The 22,573-nt window shown below is 36.0% G+C and overlaps 1 pseudogene across 1 annotated transcript; it reads left to right on the top strand.

Annotated features, from left to right (window-relative positions):
- LOC103718088 (F-box/kelch-repeat protein SKIP30 pseudogene) lies at window positions 1-20,020 on the top strand (annotated as a pseudogene). The gene is made up of 2 exons (XR_015986956.1): window positions 1-159; window positions 18,590-20,020. The product of XR_015986956.1 is annotated as an F-box/kelch-repeat protein SKIP30 pseudogene (transcript).
- Window positions 20,021-22,573: the final 2,553 nt, after the last annotated feature.

The raw sequence follows: 22,573 nt of genomic DNA, 5'->3' as shown, positions 1-22,573 counted from the left end.
AGGTTTCTTACACCAAATCCTTGACGCGAATACGCGCATATCCGTCTCAAAGAGCCCAGACGCCCACGCCGCCGTTTGAAGACCCCCTCGTTCTCTCTCTTCTCCTGTCTATCTTTCTCTCAAAATCTCAATTGCGTCAAGAATTCACCGCCGACGAAGGTAAAATATCGCACCTCGCTTCCTTTCTGTAAATCTTTTCAAGAAAGGAAAAAGAGAAATGTTTAATTTGATTTAGAATTGTTGGCCGTTTACCTATTTTCCCGTTAATTCTTTGAAATTTCTTATCAAGATCTTAAATTGATGAATGCAGTTGGTCTTAGAGGTGGATTCGAGGTGGGTCTTGCCCCATTTTGATTTACGGTTCTTGATTTTTTTGGTTGTCTTTTCTGAATGTTAATATGTTTTAATAAGTGGGTTTTGTGTGTGGTTGTGCAATCTATTCATTGCGATAAGTTTTGGGTTAGATGCGATTATCGATATTTTCCGTTTTCTTGGTTTAATTTGGTGATCGCCCTCTTTATCTGGACTTTTTTAGTTGGGATTGTTGAGGAATGCGGGATGTTTGTCTTTAATCTGTACAGATATTAAGATTTCATTCAAGGAAGTTGGGAAAGAATTAATGGAATTTTTATATGATATCTGTTGATAACCAAGAAATGTGATGCCAATTGTTTCCTGCCATTTGGACTGTTGTGTCCAGAAATTTATGGAACCATATCTTGTCTTTTTTTTTCCCCAAGAACTCTTTCATAATCTGCGCTTTTTTTTTGGTGGGCGGAATTTTAGAAACATTGGGTTTAATTGTTAGTTCTTGATTCTTTTTGTGTTGATGTTTATTGTAATTCTGAATGAAATTAAACTACTCAAAGAGTCATTGTTTTTTCATTTCATGGTCTTTAAAGTTTCTTCTCAAACTGGAACTTTCAATTGGGAAACAACATAATTGGATGATTAAAGCTTTTAAATTTTCACAGGTTATCACATAATTTCTTTTTGTGATTCCCATATTGTTTACTAAGATACCTTTCTCTGTTTTCTCCTCCTTTTTTCTCTGTTGCATGATTACATTTTTTTAATTTTTCACAAGTTATCACATATTTTTTTTTTTGTGATTCCCATATTGTTTACTAAGATACCTTTCTCTATTTTCTCCTTCTTTTTTCTTTGTTGCATGATTGCCCCTTTATATGTCATTAATTGATTTGGTGGAACTGATGATGCTCTGGTTGTGAAAACATTGTCATATCACTGGCTTTCACAAAAAATATCCAATAGACAATCTTGCAAGGAATTTCCTAGTGTTTTTACCTTTATTTTGTAAATTGGTGATGGAACATAACTTGTAAATCACTTTCTCAAGGACCTATCTTCTTTGATGTCCTTGTAAACAATATTCATGGAATTCGAACCACCAATGGCCAAAGTGCAGCATGGACCGTAGTTAGATAATGTAGAAAATAGTCTATTACTTCCGGTCTTCTCTTTTTGTTCATTCTTTGGCTGGTAATAGATTTTTTGTTCATATGTCCATTCTAGCCAAAATCTAGAAGTCTATTATGAATAAGGATTGCTATGCCAGTACCGGGCTCCGGACAGGTTGTCTGGCGGCACGGGTCGGTCCGGCCCCGTACTGTACCGGGCCTGTACCGACATAGCAGAAGAGGCAGAAAAGAGAGAGACGGTTCTGCTGTGAGGAAATGAAAGAGAGAAAGCAATATACAGTGGCTTCCCGGCTTCCGCCTCCTCCACGCAGTGGCTTCCCAGCCTCCACCTTCCTCTCCCTCTCCCTCTCTCCCCTCTCTCTCTGTTTTTTTCTCATTTTCCTTATCCTTCTTCTCCTCCGTTGCCGGTTCTCATTTTCGTTGTCGAAATCATCCCGGTCCACTACCGATACGGCATGGAATGCTTCTAATCGGGTTGTTCAGGATGGTTCCGCCGACCATGAGTATGAAAGTACTGATTTTATGTCCCATGTCTCATTGAAAGCATGTCAAGTTCCATGTTTTTGTCCTGACATTGCTTGACCTTCCTCTGAGCTGTTTTACTTGCTTTTCTAGAGTTAATTAGAGGCATCAAGTAGTACCAAACTGGAGCTGACACAACCCTGTAACTTCTTGATTTGCAGCAATATGGCAATCTCTTTTGATACCCATAGCCTAAAACATGACATCTAATCTTGTTTGAATACCTGCCAAATGTATGCTCAAAAGTGAAGGAAATCTCTCTTTGCAGTTCTTGATCCATGTATATAGATTGGAGTTTTTCATCATGTACTCAACATCTGAACAACAGATCACCTTTGCAACTGTGGAACTTTGTGAATCTAGATTTTTAGTAGTCGATAGAAAGATCCTCTGATTCATGCACTTGCGTGCATTCTGAATGCTACTCTATCACATTTGTGCATTCCACATTTTAGCTTTCTTGTAGCAGGTTGCATTATCAACTCAAGCAATAGGTTCAATGTGCACTACTACCTACAAGAGAACCAGTCTAAGTAAATGTTGGGGCACATCTTCCATGGAATATGAGAATTACAAGTTCAACTCCTTTTAATCTGCATCTAACATTAATTTATGTACTGTGGATTTCAACTAACGACTATGAAGTTCTTAGTGACATGCACTTAAGGATTTCTGAGGATATGCATTTGTTGTCCCAGATGTATGGAATGTGCATATTGACTTTACCTTCAAAACTAATATATTGCTGTTCATGGTCATCAAAGCACCTTCATTGCTGTCCCCGCAGACAAACACAACAGCATGAAGTGAAAGCCAGCCTCTATTGGTTATGAATTTAAGAACAACTTATTGATGGCACGACTTAATTCTGCCTGGTTTCCTTAGGTTGAAATATCAATATGTTCCTGTTAATCTGATTTTGACTGATCAAGTTGAACATTGAGCAATAGAGTTCTTTTTCTATCTAACATCAACCAAAAGGATGCGCTTTTTGATTTATACACGTTGGATTCAATGGGTGATAGTTTTCTTTTATCATGAGAGGGAGGACTGATTGAACCGTCCGTCTATTCATGTTGGTTTGTTTCTGCATTTTTTGGTAATAGTGCAGTCAGGATGTTGAAATCTTGCACCATGCTTCTAATCACGATTTGTTTAGTCACTATGTTAAAGAGGATGCTAAGTGCTCACAATGATTGATCTTGCTTCTTAGCTGCCAAACTAATGTAGAATGATTGGGTTCCATATTTACACCAGTAGACAATTTGGTTTCTCAAGATTTTTGATGCAAACCTACAAAAAATCTTAGCTATCACAAATGGTTTTCTCTGCAAACAAAAGGGATAAGTAGGAACAAAGAAAAATGTAAGGAAAAGCATAAGGCAAGATATATCTGCATTATTGTTCATTTGATCTCTGTGGTCTCTTTAATATATAGTTTCAGATTCTGTGTACGCTACCCAAAGACCACCCCTAAAATGTCTCTTCCTGTAAATTAGATTGTAGGGAGCTTCGCAATAACCTACGAGTAAAGACAGATAAAAGTAGGAATTGATAGCAACTGTTTGGGGCTCATGGTTAGAAGCAGAGAGGGAAATATATGGGGCATTTAAATCTATATATGAGGTTCGTGCAATGGCCAATCCCCTAGTGAAGGCTGGCACCTTCTCTAGCCGCTCTCAGGGGCCTTCAATATTCACCTAAGTGGCCAATCACTTTGCTTTGCCTTACTAAGTGGGCAATTCATCACTTTAAACTGGAATTTTGAACCAGACTACCTCCCATGGTTCCCTAATCAACTTTAATCCCATTCCTCCAACAAAACTAGATCATGATTTGTAATATTTGTGATGTAATCCCTTAAAATAAAAAAAAAAAACTTGATTCAAACCCATCTAACCTAGATGCTTTAACAAAATAGCTAACATGCTAAAAAATATCATGTGGTACATGCTTGAAGAATGTTATTTATCTGAGTGAACACTGACATGTTAAATTTTAAGTATAACCAACTAATCTAGATAATTTTAAGTGAGGAAATTATTATATCTTGAATTACATTTAAATATACAACATAATGATATTAATATTATGAATCCTAATACTGATTTATCTATATTGAGTATTGACAGTTGAAGACTATATTACAAAACAAATTAGGAAAAATTAGCTTAGCTCAATTTTATCCAACCATGTTTTTATGATATACAGAATTTGTTCCATGAATATTTCATTTTGCTGTTGATAGAACAAGATTTTTACAATGCAAATTAATTTCAAGTGATGGTTAAATGGGAAATCTTATACTAGTCATGGACGTATGAAAATCTGAAGATAGACTTTAGTATTCTGGTTATATTCAACAAAAGAAAATTCTTAATTGTTCAGGCTGCCCACTTATTTCTTCCCACTTAGTTTAATATTTTCACATATTATATCTGGAACTGGTCTTATTTTTATCTTATTCAATTGCTAGCAAGACATGTTCGATCCATTCTAGCTATGGATTGCACCTACAGTCTTGATCCACAGAAAAAAACATTTGATCCATCATTCTCTGCAACTATGATTTTTTTCTTAACCCTTCTTGACGTTCCTAGTCTGTTGGAAGCTTCACTTGTAAACACTTCTGAGATTTGCAATCATTATACTTGCTCTAAGGAATTTCATATGGATCCAAATCTTCCCTATAAAGTTAACTAATGTTACAGATATCTTTAAAGATTGAACTACTGACATCAACTGCGTATAAATTAAAAATGATACTAAATTTGGTGTTCAATGACCATGTTACCTTTAGACTAGGAGGCACAGTGAGAATGGGGAACATGTCTACTCATGGAACTGCCACTCTCTGGTCCATGGCTTCCCCTGCTCTTATAAAAGGATCCTCCCTTCTTGACACAGTTTAAAAAGCATGGCTAGGTAGCTAATTAACAGTGATGTTGGACCAACTTAACTTTGGCAACATTTTGATAACCTGATCTGCATTAGACAACACTGGTTAGGAAAAAGAGAATTCTTTGGTTCTTGCATGCTTAATTCTGTTGGGTCTTTTCCTGTAGCTAATCTTAAACTTCAGGATGCCACCCATAAACAGTTCTTGTCACGCTATTGGAGTACTGAATCTTCTGCTTCTTGTATTGACCAAATAAATTTTTAGTATTATTCATGATGCATGATGTGTACCTTCTAATTCTTAAAAACTTATGAAATTGCCATGGATTTACCAGTTAATCCAAACTAATTGGGACAAGGCTTGTTGGTAATTATTATGGTTATCGCATAGATTAATTAGATCCATGTACTTAACGAACTAGGAATTTCTTGTCATTCTAATTGTCAACTTCAACTGATCATCAACTTATGACTTCATATATATCCTTGGATGTATGCTTGGTTAAGTGTATTATCCTTCTCTTAGTTTAAGTCTAGGCATTCTTGACTGATTGAAGGAAGCCAAACTACCTTATTTATCTTTCATGAAAGTGATAATGTTAAATTTTTTCTTGGTTTACTGCATTGTTAACATATTCCATATCCTGAGGGGTAGGCAACAAATATGTTCATCAATTACATGACGTTGAACCTTATCCATATAATTTCTCCTGAATGTATTCAGCATTAGAGATCATATTGTGCTTCACTAGTTTCAGCCAAGAAAAGATTAGTGCAGTATTGTAGATGATTATTATGCATCCACCATAGTTTTGTATTGTTTATTAATTAAGTAGGCATGTACAAAGTATAGTTAGGAGGCTTTTTTTTTTTGTAAAAAAATTGTTATCTATGAAGATATACCTTTTTGACATTTTTTGTTGTAGATATTAGGCAATTTGGACTATCACATGCTAATCCTTTTAAATATGTTGCTGAATTACTAATTCTTTTCTTTAGGTTCTTTACATGTGCTTATAGACGGTATGCCCTATCCTAGGTGAACTCTTTAAATAGCTGGAATTAGAGCAAGAAATGTCAATGCTTGTTTCAAAGTCCATAAGACTATAGAATGGCCTTATTAGCTCCTAAGAGGGACTGATATATGAATTGAAGCCAAAAGGATATGGTGATGCCTGCAAGAATCAAATCAAATAATGAAGGGCCCAAGGAATTATAACTAACATCAATAAACACATCAGAAAGAAATTATTCATTTTGGTTCTTTTGGGTTAACTGAATTAAAATAGATTGTTGAAGTAAGCACCACTTGTTCCAGGTTTGGTTTCATTCCAGGACATAATTTCAGATTAAACTAGGAAAATCTTGTTCGGAATGTATAAGAACAAACCTTAAGCCTAGTTCAATCTGGTAGAGAACAACCTGTAGGAGATATAAATATTGCAAGGTTATGTTGAAAGTAGGGATAAGAGTATGAAAGAGGAATGGTCCATTAGAAGGCAGATGCATATAAGATATGACATTGTCATCTTTGAGAGGTTTTGTTTCTCAATTTGAAGTAAAATTCTCTATGGTTGCTAATTTTTCCCTTTCTTCCCATAACATCCATGTTTAGTTCAATATTGTCGTAGGCATGGTTTTCATATTCATTAGGCAATGATGCTAGTGCAGCTTAAATAAAATGTCTGTGGCCTCGAAAACTTGATGTAGGTAGGCCATCTATTGCTTGAAGTATCGAACATAGCTAATATGGATGTTGTTGAAGTTTGGAAACTTGAACTATTGTAGGTTCTGTTCATAAGGCATAATTGCCTTTTTCCAAGTAATGAATTGAGAAATTCGATGATAGTTCGATATAGATTAGTGAATGAGCCTATCTGGTAAAGCAAGGGGGAAAAAGGACAGGGGAATGTCCTGGGAGTTGCTGGTATCAGGGAGTGAATATGTATTGTGATATTTGGTACTATGGTCCTGAAATGTCTCCTCTTCCGACTCTTGTGCTATTTCTACTTTCTTTGAAGTAATGATATAATTAATTTTTTTATTTTTTGGGATCAACTGGGATGCTTATCTGTTTTTAAACAATATCAGTGTGAAGTTGGTCAGATGCAGCCTTTTTTGCTAATCCTAACAAACCCAACTTGATCCAGTAACCAGCTGAGTCCTTTTGACTAGATTTGCTAGAATATTTAACCCCATAATCAGGCTTAATTTGCTTGCACATTTTGAGAGACCTTGTCATCTGAATTTTTACATGATAAAGGGACTTGAAAATCAAAAAAAGAAATACCAGAAGATCCTAAGTCCGAAATGCACTTTCTTCCTGTTGATCTGGTCTGAATTGATCGAAAAGTTTTATTTACAACCTCTTCCTAGTGATATTGATCCTTTCTAAACTGATTGGGGGATTAGATTTATAAGGAAGGTATTGAAGCCGGCTTCGGGGATGCCTTTGCAACTGCCGAATGCTGGTCCCTTTGGTTAAAAGGAATAGGGGATTTCTGGATGTGAAGAACAAGTTCGTGACAATATCATTTTCCTATTAAAAGACTGCTCTCATTTATCTTCTCCTTGTAGATTGGAAGAAATTGTGGTGTTTTTTTTTTCAGTGGTTGCTTGTAGCCTACTTGTGTTGCTTTCTTCATTTTGGTTTCTTCTCTTTCTTTCCATCATTTTTTTTTTCATTTTTTCTTTCCTTTCTCTCATTTATCTTGCTTTTTTGCTCCCTTATCGTACTCTGTATCTTTTCATTGTCTTAATGTGGGTGATTAGGGGTTCCTAATCTTTCCTCAAAAAAGAAAAGGAGAAAAATGTTAAAACCGATACATGATCTGGCAGTGTGTTCTCTGACAAGTTGTGAAAAAGAAGGGTAGAGGTAATTGAGTTCTGACACACACCCACACATCAAGATGGATGGATGGGAGAGAGTGGTGGGTGGTTGATATGTAGGAAATCAAGATGCACTCATCCTTATAATGTTGTTGCTTATTTTCATGTGAAGATTAGAATGGGGAGAGGTATTTAGGCAAGCAATGTAGAGATGTGGAGTAAGACAGATATAAACAGGGGTATCTCTTACAAAGAAAATAACTTTGTAGCTCATATTTTAGCCATTGGGTTAATTTTTCAATGTACAAGATTAGCGTAATTGGGTAGATGGGTTTGATCGGATGGTAGTCTAGCAGACGTTGAATAGATAAAATATTTTTTTTTAACCCAACTAGACTAAAGCCAAGTTGATTTGATCAAACTTCTTATAGCATAAACCTTCCAAAGCTTATACCTTTGACATTGTAGAACTTCTCATTAGGACCCTCACCCAATATTAAATTTGCAAATCCCTTACTTGACCTGAAATGAATTGGGTATGTCAAGTAATAAGTGGATCAAGAATTGCCCTCGTGATCCATATTTTCTGGGTCCTTCTTGTATATTGATATTGTATCTTTCTATGATGATGAATGTTGATTGATCATTATTTATAAAAAAATATGATACTATTTCTTGCAGTTGCAGTTGTTTCAACATATCTGTTGTTTGGTTTAAGCTTCCTTCCTTGTAAGTAAGAAAGACATCATACTTGTTTTTAGATGGATTTGTATTTATTTCAGTTCTAATTTCTCTCGTGTTTTGCAAGGTGTAATCATATAATTATGTTATGCTGTTGTTACGTTATCAAATGATAAATATATCATGACATACCAGAAATAATTTATTGAACTAATTAGAGTTTCTCCTTAATAACTGCTTAAAGTTTTTAATTTTAGTAAATCCATCATGTCAGTTTTTACATTAGCAATCAGTGAAATTTTGTTTCTTTTATTGGTATGAATAAATTTTAAAATTATGGATAACTGGCATTAAATCAATGGCTCATGTGTGCATATGTACATCAGTACATATATTTGGAGTGACTACTTGTTTCTTAATGAGAGAGAGTACTCCCTCCTCTCAAGCCTTGTACACTGTAATGGTTGAATTCGAATACGAGACCTGGATTTCAGTCCCTCAGCATCAGTCACTTGGAGAAAAGTAATTGCCTTTAGCCTCTCCCAACCTTCACCTCCTCTCTCTTTTTCCCCCATCCTCTCTTTCATCTCCCCTCCTCTTTACCAACATCCATACTTTGCTGTTCTCTGTTGCTATTCTCTCTCATCAGGAGATTTGAACATGTTAGCCAAGGAGATAGGTGAGGAGGTAGGGGATTGTGACAGGCCAGAAGGTATTAGGTAGGAAAAATAATTCTAGCACATGTTATTCTAGCCTTTGAAGGGTACAAAGTTAGCAAAGTTGCACGACTGAAATATGACGGTTAAAAGAAGTGGTATGAGTGGTTAATCCTATACAATTTGGAGCACAATGTTCCATAAAAATAGTTTGCTCCCTATGTTTGTGGATATGAATTAATATATTCAGGTCTATGTTTGTATGTCTGAATAGGCAGATAGATGGGTGGCTATTTCTCATCCTGATTCTTTACATAGCTATCTTTTTCTTAGAATAAGATTATCATCTTTGATTATTAACATATATTTATAGAATATATGTTATTGTCTATTTTCTAAAGCATTAGAATATCAAGCAAATTCTTTATTTGCTTAAACAAAACTCAAGCCAGGGGGAATCTTTATCAACCATAACGATAACAACCACTTAAATTAACCATAGCATGTCATGCATAGATAACTAATCAGGCATGCTGACCAGTAAGAAGAGTTAAATGGTCTTGTTTTATCTAAAAACATAGAAGATTGGTGTTTACTTTATTCTTAGGGTTTTAATTATCATATAGTAGTATGCTGTTATGGGTGATTGAGCTTAAAATCTTGGGCTTGCCACAAATGCTCCAATTATCTTAACAGAGGCACATCATTCTGTATTTACTAGGCCTGTAAACAGGTCAAGTTTGACTCAGGTCAGGGTCAACAAAACCTGACATGGAAGCTAACTACCTGACTTGAGAACCTGGTAAGCCAGGCTAAACATGCACAGAACACAAACCTGGTCAAGGTCTAGGTACCTGACATGACCTGACATCCTAATGTTAGTTTTGCAATCTCTACTTGGGAGGATGAATAACTGAGATGAGGGTTAGGATTTAAGTGCCATGGTAGCAGTACATGTGGGGGGGATGGTCTGGTGACGAAGGGGTTAATGGTGTGAAAGAGGCAAGGAGGTGACTATTAGGTTTAGGTGAGGTCGTGGCCATAATGGCTGGATTGGGTGTTGGGGAGGGTGTGGGTGGACTAGAGATGGGGATGGTGGGGCTTAGAGAGAATGGGTGGGGCGATGAGGTTTGGGATGAGGTGGTGGGGTGTTGATGGCTGAGGCGATGATATGCATGGTTTGGAGGTGTAGGAAAATTAGGGAAAGTGTGGAGTGTCACTGAACAAGTGAGAGTGAGAAAGAGGAACAGTGGAAGTATGGAGATAGGGGAATGAAAAGAGCATATTTCGCTACTGGTGGCTGATGCGAATCATTGGTTTGGCAGGTAGGAGCTGGAGACAAATAGAAAGAGGTGCCAAATTGAGATAAGAGATAAAGGGGGAATTGGGTTGTGAGATAGGACATTATGTACAATATCATAATATTATTTAAGATCTATATAATACCATATGTATTATATAAAATCTATTGTTTGTGGATAATATATGGGTTGGGTTGATGCAAACTCAAGCTTGAGTTGAATAGTAAGTTGGGTAATTTGGTTAGGTAAATGTATGGCTTTTTGAGTAGTATTTGTAACCCATACTCTGCCTAATCAAGTCAATTTGGATCAGATTCTAGTCGAAAAAACCGACTTGCTGACAAGACTATTGTTGACTAATGTAAGTTATAACATGTTTTGTTAAATCAAAACCATTCATTACATACTGGTGCAAGATGATACATCTACTATGCAATAAACCCAAACATATTGAACCTCAATGGATCCTTGGTTCCATGACTTGTTATAAGAAAGTTAAACATACTTGAACATACTTGACTTATGATTGATGCAACTTAGGAGAAGTAATCAGTCAGTCAAAAAATCTAGTAGTTTTTTTTGTCAATAAACGTATGCTTAAATTCATAAAAGGCATATTGTTTCTCATGGAATGAAGGACATCTCTCAGTTCAAATTGTTCAAACTAGTTCAGAATTCAATGGATCTTGAGACATGATGGTGAATTAAAACCAAGTTTGAACTGGTTTAAAGAAGAATAGCATATACCCCATTAACTGTTTTTTCTCGATATATGATCTATGCACATAATGTGTGATTTAACAACTTTTGGTCATTATATAATGATTTGTTTTTTACGGTCTAAGGGTTGAGATCTATAAAACTATAATATTATTACCATAGAAGGGATCTCATTATAGTTTGTGGACTAAAGTTATGTCCTATGTCTTTGATGTCATTTCTAGTTATGTGCTTATCCTAGATGATTAGGATATTGATTAGCTTGGGCAAGTCAAATGATGCTTTAAATGATCACGTGTCTACTCTTTATTATACCACCATCCTTGCTAATCTAAATTTTTAGAAAATGTTTTCCGTAAAATTTGTGCCTATATGTTAATATGGTGAACAATGCTTCAGGTATTGCTTCTGCCAGGGCATTGAGACAATAGCTTAACCATCTAATTGCATCCCATGCAACCATGAGGTTTTAATACATTCTTCTGTTCATCTTAAGACAAATATATTTGTTTCTTCAATTAACTCAATGATTGTAAAGATCTATTATGCATAAGGCTGGTTAATTTAATAAGCTCTTGTAAATGCAATTATTAAAAAAGTGTAATAAGGAATTCATAAAATTACTTGTTGTTTTATAGGCTTTCTCATATTCAGTCAGAAGACCTTAAAAGTCACTCTAGGTGGGAGAATCGAGTCTATTCAGAAAGAATCACAACAATTCTCCAATCCTAATGAAGTCATTCCTCCGGAATCCAATGAACAACAATAATTACTTTGGATCGACTTGCAAATTTGTGGCACTGTAGTAGTAGAATCATTACCAACGGCATGCTTTGCGCCTAAGTGCAAAAAGATAGTGCAAGCTTTGTATAGTTTCAAATAGGGTTTTAAATACCTGTATCAGATCCCATACCATTTTTCCATGAGATAGTATGGTGTCAGTACCGATGGTATCTACCAAAACTGAAAGCTTCTGAAAAATTGAAAATATAATAGTATCAGTTGGTGCAATCAGTTTGGTACTACTAGTACACACCGGTACATAGCGGTATAGAGTGGTATGACTAGTATGTACTAGTATAGCTTTCAGCATCCTGGCACGTGATCATTGCCGGTTGCATGCCGGATGGGTACAGTACGAGTTGTACTTCCATATGAAGCATAAGCAATGAATTATGTAGAGGTTCAATTAGAACTTGGTAATAACTAGGAGCTAATACACATCATGCCAGCTATTTGGAAATCACTGGAAATGTCCTTTATGACCATTCATCTCAATCAACTATTAAGTTCTTGTTATTGCAAATCTTTTCACATTGTTCTTTTGTTTTCTTTCGTGTACATGCATCCACATGTATTCAAATTCTTTTCTTTTCGACGACATCTTATGTCACTGTTCCAGATGTTTATCCCCCCTCATCATTCTTTGTAGATGCAATTCTGCATTTAATCTAGCCTCTATCTCAAATTTCTAAACTTTACTATTTCGACTTTGTGCACCTTTCAGCCTAGTAATATGATTCTTATGACATTGCTACTCTTCCATTATTATCTTATAGTTCTCCTAGGTCCTATCAGAATAGGATAATTTGAGATCCCCTAAAGAACATCTCTCTCATTCTTCCCACTTTAATTCTATTGAAAGAAACATTCTTCAATTATCCTCCCATTGTTTAAAATATTGACCCAACATCAAATTAAACACTTTAATGCCCTATATGCTGATTTTAACATACCTAATTGGCTAATTCCACGTATGTCCCTACTCAGAGTGCACTTTATGCACCTTGCCTTTGGCCTGAAGTTACTCAAACACGTATATCCGAAGCTTTTATTCCAGAACTTATTTAGTTACAGAATCAATTTGTATCTTTCTATTTCTGTAATAAAATTTCTCTAGTATTAACTTTTGAACAATACTCTGCTTTAGCAGCTATTATTAGGTCTTGACCTTCAAGAAGAAATAAGCAATTCTTCCATTATGAGTTAGTTTGATGGATCAAGTCATGATAAGCTGAAATTTGAGTACTAATATGTTAACCCCTGATGAATTGCTGACAAATTCTTGGCTAAGGTGGCTTTCATGAAGAGAGGCTGCTGCTTTAGAAGCTAAAGGCCGATTGGGTGTAGGGAAATCTTATTGTTGTAGTTTAACATCAAACAACCAGCAAGCGATCCTTAAGAATCTTCTAGGTTGGCAGAGTTTGAAGATGAAAAAAGGCAAGCACATGGAACCTTCTTCGAGTTTGCATGCTTATCTCGTGGTTATTGAAGCAATTCGATTTGTGACATACCATTTCTCAATCAAAAGTTAAAGCTATACCTTGAAATAGTATATTCGAAAGGAATTTGTTGGAGTTTGATTGATTCTAGTTAATCGCTATTTATGATGTTGCATTGATGGGGATAATGGTGTTATCATAAGAGAACTACATCAGATGACTTTGTTTGCTTATTCTAGAAACCTAAACAAACTACAATTTGTCCCACCTTTTTTTTCCAAGAATATCATTCCTCATGCAGTTGCTATCTTTCAGAACATAAATGATCACATTCTCTAGGACATGATATCATTAACTAGAGTAAGATTTACTGTTTTGGTATCAGATCCGGTACCGGTAATATTTTGGTACAATGTTGGTACACTCGGTAGGGGGGTCTGTTTGGCATATTGACACTTGGTACACCTCTCGTATCATGTACCGGTTTGGTATTGGTGTTGTACGGTATGTCTGGTATGCATCGGATACTGACCAGTACGACATACCATGGCTAAAGGTTCTTGTTGAATTTGGAAACAAGAGGTTTCTTAGCCAATATTTCCATTAGTTATTGAATACAAATATCTATCATATGATATTGACGGTTATCCATGAATCGAAGCTTCCTAATGGCCTCAATGAAGTGAGTCTTATACCCTCAGTTCAAGGTTTGCCATATTTACTTGAACATCAGTTCCTAGCATGGCTAAGCCTATGCAAATACAAAGATTCTTCCTACTACATTTGTAAGACTTTCCCTATGCGCAAGTAGTAAATGCCCGAGAGCCATCTTATATGGTTTTTCATCCCTATATCCCCTATTATTGCACATTAAGCTGTCCTTTATGGTACTAATTCCTTTCTTTTCTTTTAGTTTCATTACACATCCACCTTAATGTCCTTATATTTGCTAAACTTATATTATCACTCTTTGGCCATTTTTACTTCCCGACATATTGCTCTAGGCAAGTTTGGGTCTTCAAGTGTTTTGTAACATTAGATTCTGTTATGTGACACATGTATTGATATTGCTACTCAATATACCTTGCTTTAGTTCTAATGGGTACATTCTTTGTTTATGTTTATGTACTTTTGATTACTAGATTCAATCGAAAAAAGATAAAACTACTAATTTGGGCAGTCCTTGTTCCAACTGCATCCTTGTCTCCTCTCGCATTTTTATAGAGTTGCAGGCCATGTTCTTTATTTTGGTTTGAATAGCACTTGGGCCTTTATTTTCCAAAACTTGTTCCATAATTCCAACCAGTGTTGCATGGACACAGATACTAGAATCAAACTTGGATGTATGTCCATGTGTCATACTTGACAAGATGAAAAAAAAAGGGATACAGGGATAAATAGGAGAAGATATAATTTGAACTTAAATATCATTTGTTTGAATATTAAAAAGAAAAATTAAAATGATATTTGTTTGTTAAGGTCCTTTAATATACATGTTTATCATCCAAAGTTCTTAATTAACTTAAAGAATATAAGAAAATAATATTTTTCAAAGTTATTTCAATACCAATGTCATAATTTTTTAAAAGGAACAAACACTGTTTTGTAATGTCGAAGTGGACGGTCAAGCTCATTGGTGAAAAACTCCAACTTGCCACCAATCTTTAAACCTGCAAGTTGAGAACTTCAAGAGTCTAACACATCCGATTAGGATACGTATCCCAGATGAATTTTTGGAGGTGGATGCGAGTGTCTGGGTAACACAGATTTTAAATATTAGCTTGTCCCTTTCATGTGTCATTAAAACAGAATATCCTCTGAAAGTAATATACACCAAGGGAGTTTCTATTGTATATGATGTAGGTCCAATTAGATGACTAATCTACTCGATAAAAATCGTTGATTCTTGATTTGAAGATTTTTTTTCTGTGAACTATCTTTTCTCCCCTATGGATGATTTTATTATTTAAATTTTGCTAGGAGTTTCATGTACCGAGTATGATTGGTTTTCCTAAATAACTCTAATGAGTTAAAACTGGATCTGACTACAGCCTAAATTTAAATGTCGTAACTACTTCATAGTTATAATGTTACTGGATTATTTTGTTTGCTTGATGAGATGAAGCTATTGGGCACCATTGTCGTCTATTTTAAACAGGCTATTGGGAGTAAGACTCAAGATCTGTGATTTTTTTTCTTATTTCTTTTATTTTTTTAAGATGATTTGATTTGGTCTATCAAAGTTAAAGATTTGGATTATATTTAGGTCTATGTTCTTGTAAAATTCTATGGTAGCAAAGGGCTATGCTGCTATCCAATTCCTTCTATCAATTAATGACCACTATATCTTGGCATATGCAGTGCATGTGCTTCTTTAGCAAAGGATGCATGTGGTGACACAATAATGTGCTTTTTCTTTATAAAATCAGAGGACATCTGAATGCATTTTTTGGGAGAAACTTGATTAGTGTAGATCTACATTGTGCTGTGGTTCCTTTGAGACCCTGTACAAGTTTGATTTCTTTTTAAAACAATAAGTGAAACTCTTCAAAAGTTTTCTTTTAGTTACCTTCATCCTCATGATAAAAAATAGTTTATAAGAATTGATAATCATATGTTGAGATTTTTCTCAACTTCCACTCCTTGGGAAGGAAAATGTGTTTTTCCTATATTTTATGTATAGTGTGTTTCATTCTATTCTTTTTCACTGTGAAACCCTTTGTGTTGTGGTGCCCGTAATTATAGTTGAAATAATCATTCAGGCTATATATGTGATTTTGGAACCAAGACCGTTGATTCCAGAATTTCCATCTGTTGGATTCCTTGAAATATGCAACTATTGCTCGTGTTATTTGGCATGATCTTAAAATTATTTTCCAATCATAGTAAAAGCTACTAGAGCTAAAATTTACATCTTCTTTTTTGGTTGTTTAAGTGAGTTTCCTTTGAGAGAGTGTGAATTTGGTGAGACAGAGCCTTTAATTGTTGATTGAGTTGATCCTTTCAAAGAAAGTAAATATTGTCACGAAGTCCCTTAGTCGGCATTCACTGTGTATCAAGCACATATTTTTGGATTTGATTTGGTTAGATGCCATCCAAATTTGGTCCATGCTTAAAAGACACCTATTTTTAACTTCTATAGGATTTTAAACTGGGTTTCACTTTTAAGATAAAGTGCTTGTGAGGATAACACCCATTCTAATCTCTGTAACAATAATATTGTGATGGTTACCTTACAGACTTGGTCCCCAACTCATCGGAGAGTTCTTGTGAAGGTCTTCCTGTTAGGATTACTTGGACTTGAGTTTGAGAAACCAAGGTGCTACTAGTGGATGGCGTGGAGCACATCCAATTCCTTTTCCGGTGTGGTAGCAAGGCTAGGCATTAAGAAAACATCCATGGCTTTATTTCATGTTAAGTGATCATATTGCCCCATATGGTTTAATATTGTAGTATTAGAGCTTATGAACTATTGCTCCACAAGATGTATGAAACCATGTGCTGTCACATGAGGGGATGGATTCCCTAATGTCCCAAGCCACATTGGATTTCATTAGGAGCAGACTAAGGTGATTGGAACACTTCCACTTTAGAAAGCTTTTTTGCTCTAGTGCACTTTTATCCATAAGTCGAGGGGGTTCATCTACCTAGAACACTAGGTCAAGGTCAACACGTCCTAACGTGAGCATTATTCTTTCATGAACTCCAATTTGATGTTTTTATTTCGAGGGAGAACAGTTATCAAATGATGTTCACGTGAATAATAAGGTTGTTCAAGGTGCAACTGTGAAGTTTCTTTCTTCTTTCCTTAGAGACTATTCAGAATAATAGGAGCAACATAAATTAGCAGGGCATAAAGTGGAGGCCATGCATTGCCAATCACAAGAAAAAGGTTTATGTTAATTTGCATCGAATCTTTGTCTAGATTGTGATCAGTTATCATCTCCGGCTGCTCTTTCTATCGGCAGGCTTATGTAAGATGATTGCGGTACATATCCACGCAACCATGACGGATTCATGTGACATGGAGTGGCAGTTGTAGTCTCTTGAAGTATTAGTTTGACATCTAGTATGAATCATGTTAGATAAAATTGCTTATAATATTTACAATTATCTATAGGAAGCAATACGTGTCTAATAGAAAGTTCTAGGCGTAGATGTGACAGCTCAGGTCAAATATTAATGGTTGAGATTTGAATTCCATAAACTGGTTTAACATTGTGATGCTAGTTTCAGTTAGCGCAGGTCAACTATTAACATTGTGTGACAGTTAGTGCACACATTGTACATGTAACAATTATTCTGTTCAGGATAATGACAATTGAAACTCAAGATATTACTAGCTTATACAAGTGGTTGAATGTCTAATAGTTTATATTGACATATTAGAAGAAAAAAAAAAATCAAATTTAGAAGAGCTTTAATGAATAAAATTCTTTTAATCTGATATTAAATAATTTGATGATTATATAAATTGCATAAAATTTCTCTATTTTGACAAATTTGAGTGGTTCTCTCAATATGCAACATATTGCATAAATACCACACTGGTTTCATGAGGATCCTCCTCTAGGATGGGAGCAAGCCTGGCAGAATTTAGAGTGAGGGTGGGATCAAACCCAGGTCACCAATATCCAACAACCAGTGACTTTACCAACTCAACCAGCTGGTGCCCTTGAGTATTGTTTTATAATTAGAGTAGATTGTATTTTTCATGCTAGTTGAGGCTAATGCAAGTTTTAAGCATGCCTTAAATGCTCATCTCTGATCAGGTGCACATGAGCAATTTTATATATTCTTTTTTGGGGATTTGAGAAACAGTATTATATAGTATTTTTGATGCTTCAGTTTTCAATTCATTTCTTGTTTTAGATAATTGGAATTTGTTTGGTAGGAGTCTGGCCTAGGTAGTTCCTGGTATGCCCTTGTGAAACCTTACCTTTATTTTAAAACTATGAACTCACTGTTTGGAAATGCCTACAACATGTGCTTAATCCAACAGAAAATATGCTCTCGATAGTCTTGTGCAGAACTAAGCATTGCACCCCATAGGTTAACAAGAAGAAGACTGCAACTTTAATGATTTTTGTTTTTTTATCCTGTATAAGATTTGGCTATGGGAGGTCACCTTTGTGCTTAGATATTGAGGCAAAGGGGAGTGGAGTTGTATTGGAGTAGTTTTTTCGCTTTCTTTTCTTGATTTCAGTTGTTGTCTCTTTGTATGGTTGGAGACCAGTCTTCCTGAGTATAAAGAATGGCTACTGCTCTTTCTTGTTTTATCTGTCTTTACATTGATGGGCAATAACTGAATCTTTCAGGTTGTGTGCTTTGGAAAGACGAACTGATCATGAAGCATCATCTGAATGACTAGGGCATTATGTCTCGCCTGATTGATGGTCTCCCTGATGAAGTTGCTATCCAGTGCCTTGCACGTGTGCCTTTCTACTTCCATTCCATGCTACAGCTAGTTTGTCTCTCGTGGAGAGCTGCCCTTCGTAGTCCCCAGCTCTTTAAGGCTCGCTGCGAGGTTGGTGCTTCAGAAGAACTGCTTTGTGTCTTGGCATTTGAGCCTGAAAACATCTGGCAGCTCTATGATCCTCGTAGTGACTGTTGGATGACTCTTCCTGTCATGCCATCAGAAATCAGGCATCTTGCTCGTTTTGGTGTGGCCTCCATTGCTGGGAAGCTCTTTGTGATTGGCGGTGGCAGTGATGGGGTCGATCTATTGACTGGAGACCATGATGGGATCTTCGCCAGCAATGAAGTTTGGTCCTATGACCCCCTCCGCCGTGAATGGACACAACAGGCTCCAATGCTTGTACACCGTGCCATGTTTGCATGTTGCACATTGAATGGTAAGATCATTGTAGCAGGTGGCTTCACAAATTGCAGGAAATCGACATCGAAGGCCGAGATTTATGATCCTGAGGCTGATGTGTGGGAACCCCTTCCAGATCTCCGGCATACCCATACCTCTGCTTGCTCTGGGGTTGTCATCGGAGGGAAGATGCATGTCTTGCACAAAGGGCTTTCAACTGTTCAAATATTGGAGGATGAGGAGCAGCAATGGGTTGTCGAGGACTATGGTTGGCTGCAGGGTCCAATGGCAGTGGTCCATGGGGAGCTGTACGTGTTGAGCAACAGCTGCATTTCTAAGCAGCCAGCAGAGAATGTGCCTGATGAGGTTGTATCATCTGCATCGGAGTTCCAGAGCCGGATTGGGTTTGGTATGATTGGACTGGGAGGTGAGATATACGTCATTGGAGGAGTGATTGGACCTGGCCCACGGAATCAATGTATCAAGCAGCTGTCTGATGTAGATGTTCTCAATGTGAGGAGTGAGAGACCGACCTGGCGTCCAGTGTCACCCATGACCCATTGCTGTGGGAGCATTCTGGGGTGTGCTTTACTGAGGATTTAGATTCTGCAAGATCTTGGTGGGATTCTTATTGGTGACAGGTGCTTCTCTCTATTTTGAGGATGAAAAGACAGGGAGCTTATTATTTGTTTGAGATTATCCTCTTCATTTCTTTGGGCTCCTTTGTTTTCATGTTGTATTATTGTAATAGCTTTGAGAGGAGCTGTTTTAGCTTTTAAAAGGGATGGAAAATTGGGGTCATTCAGACTCAATGAGACAAGTGATCTGTTATTGTGGCGCATTGTCAATCATCATATACACCTCTGTTGTTGGGTCTACACCAACATATAAGCTTTGAATGCAAGAACTAATGGAAAGGTTTGTGCCTTTATTTCCATCTATTTGTGATGCAATCTTGTGAGCATTTTGTTGGAAAAATGGACTATCGCATCTCTGTTGTCTTGAAATAGGTCTAGCTGTCAAGGCCCATAGTTTTAGGAACTATTGGTTCTTTGAAATGGCCCGTGAATGCTATATTTTCCAAAATAAACACATGCTGGTCATATCTTCTGTTTTGAGAACATGAACAGAACTTTGGGTTGGCTGAGCGAGCAGATGCATGGATGACTTGTCCCATAGTTGATACATACATTTTTAAGCACTTTGTTCTTCCAACGTTTTTAGGCTCCAAAGATGGTCATACATTTTTTAGCTGGTGAGGCAATTTGTTCTGGTAATCTTCTCAGGTGGATATATGCAGTGATGTTCCTCAAGAGATTTCGTTATCAAAGTTCGAAAAAAAAAGGAACAAGAAAAAATTATGCCATATTTTAATAGTTTGCAAAGGTTTTATAATAAGTGTTAAAATGAATAACATAGAAATAGGTTCTTTCTATATTATATTTTATTCATGCAATAATAATTTATTTTTGTGGTCTAAGCCAACTCAACTTTGTTGAAGCCTAGATGGGGTTTCACAAACCTTTAAGGGCCAGCTTGGGTAATCCAGTAGGATTAGACTGGATTTGTGGATTGGGCAATTCATTTTCTATTGGATTCATGGGTTTCCTGTAGTAGCTAGAAATATAGTGAAGGATAGAACAAACAAGGTCAAACAAAATGAGAATATATTGAATGGCTTAGTAGCTTAAGAGAAAGGACAAATGGTAGTGAATAAAGGATGGATGAAATGATTATGGATCTTATCCAACAAGCCTAGTCAAAAGTAATTATTTTACCTATTTGGTCATGTATAAGTTTTCAAGATTTACCTAGTATACAATCGATCTGGCATTCAATAGACACCTTGAAGAATCCTCCTCTAAATCTCTAGGGTGAAATTTAATAAGGATCATGCTTCTAAATTGGAAGCTTGTTAATTTTGGTAGATCTCCATCTTACAAATCCTCCTCTCTTACTTCAGTTAATCCTAAATTGGTCAAGTCTCACTTTATCTTACTCCTATTTGATCAATTGTACACTTAATTATTTCATCAAAAATGTACACTTAGTTGAACCTAATTACATTGAACTATACCATTGGCCCTTCCCTTACTTTCAAACTCTGATATATGCATCTTGATCCAATTTCTACCATCTTATTCCATTCCAAACATAAATCATACTCCTCGCTACTTGATTCTATACTCAAATAATCAATTTTGAGTTTAATTGAACAAGTTCTTTGCTAATTTCTCCAAATTAATCTGAATAAGCTAATTTAATTTTACTTGATCTAGCTCGACTCATTAACCCAATCCAATTTTCTCCTAATTCCTCTTCAATTCCGCCTTTCCTTCACCCTAATTAATCAAGTTTGGGTTAGTAAGTTGAGCTAGGTCGGGTAAACTTGAATTAACATTTTAGAGCTCAAGGAGGTAGAATTGAACTTAAAATGATTCACTTTTAAACTTAAGTTTAATGATATTTGAGAGTGGGTGAAAAGTGAGCTCATTTTGGGATCAAAATTGAACCTTGGCTTCCCCTTATAACCTACATGTCCCAATTAACATTTAAGAGACATCTTGACTCCCACTAACAAAAATCATTGCAAAAGTATCAAAAAACCCACTTATTCAAAATAAAAGGATGAGAATATCAAGTATGCTTGAAATTTTTGAGCTCTAACTCTACCTTTGTCTTTCAAATTGAAAGAAAAAAGCATGCCTAGCTTTAGATCTATGAAAGAGAATCCTATCCATTGCATTAAGCCTTCATCCATGTCCCTCTCTTGAACTCAATAAATGGATGCCACTTGGCATCCTCACAATCCTTCTCCAACCCAAAAATATTCAAACTCCATCATGGATCTTTTTCTTCTCCAACTATAAATAGCCTCTAAAAGGAGAGAATTCGATGCATCCTTCCAGCCATTTCTCTTCATTTTGGAACCCTTCCTTTGTTCTTATTTCCCCCTTTAGTTTTGGCTTAGGTTCCTTTAACCTCTCCTCCATCTTCTCCTCTCTCCTAGCTTGATTCCTTTAGATCTAGATCCCCTTAATCCAAGGAGAAACCTTATTCTATGATTCAAGGAGACTAAAGGCATTAAGGAGATCTTTGATTCTTGCTGATGTACTTCAAAGAAGCTCTTTCCCTCTTAATTTCTTTTACTTTACCTTTGCTTTGATTCGTGTAATGATGATGCTAGCTTTGTGATTTGTCCTTGATCAATAAAAATTCTTCCTTGATATTGATTCTTTTTGCTAATTTTAGTTTAATTCTTGCATCCTTACTTATTAATTTATAATTTTTTGAGTTCTTTTGTTTTTTGGGTACCTAGATGGGAAGATAGGGTCCAACTTCTCTGGATCATACACCTACAAAGTCCTTTTTTTATCATTAAATTCCTAATTCATAGAACCTAGGAAATATAAGAGGTGAGAATTCATAGTTTTTAAACCCCATCCACCATGCACCTATTCAACAAGCTTTTTTAGTTGCATAC

This window comes from Phoenix dactylifera, chromosome 5, assembly GCF_051530095.1.
Source record: "Phoenix dactylifera cultivar Ajwa chromosome 5, Ajwa_hap1_PhDact_Kaust_v1.1, whole genome shotgun sequence".
Taxonomy (NCBI): Eukaryota; Viridiplantae; Streptophyta; class Magnoliopsida; order Arecales; family Arecaceae; genus Phoenix; species Phoenix dactylifera.
This window is presented reverse-complemented; position numbering and strand designations above follow the sequence as displayed.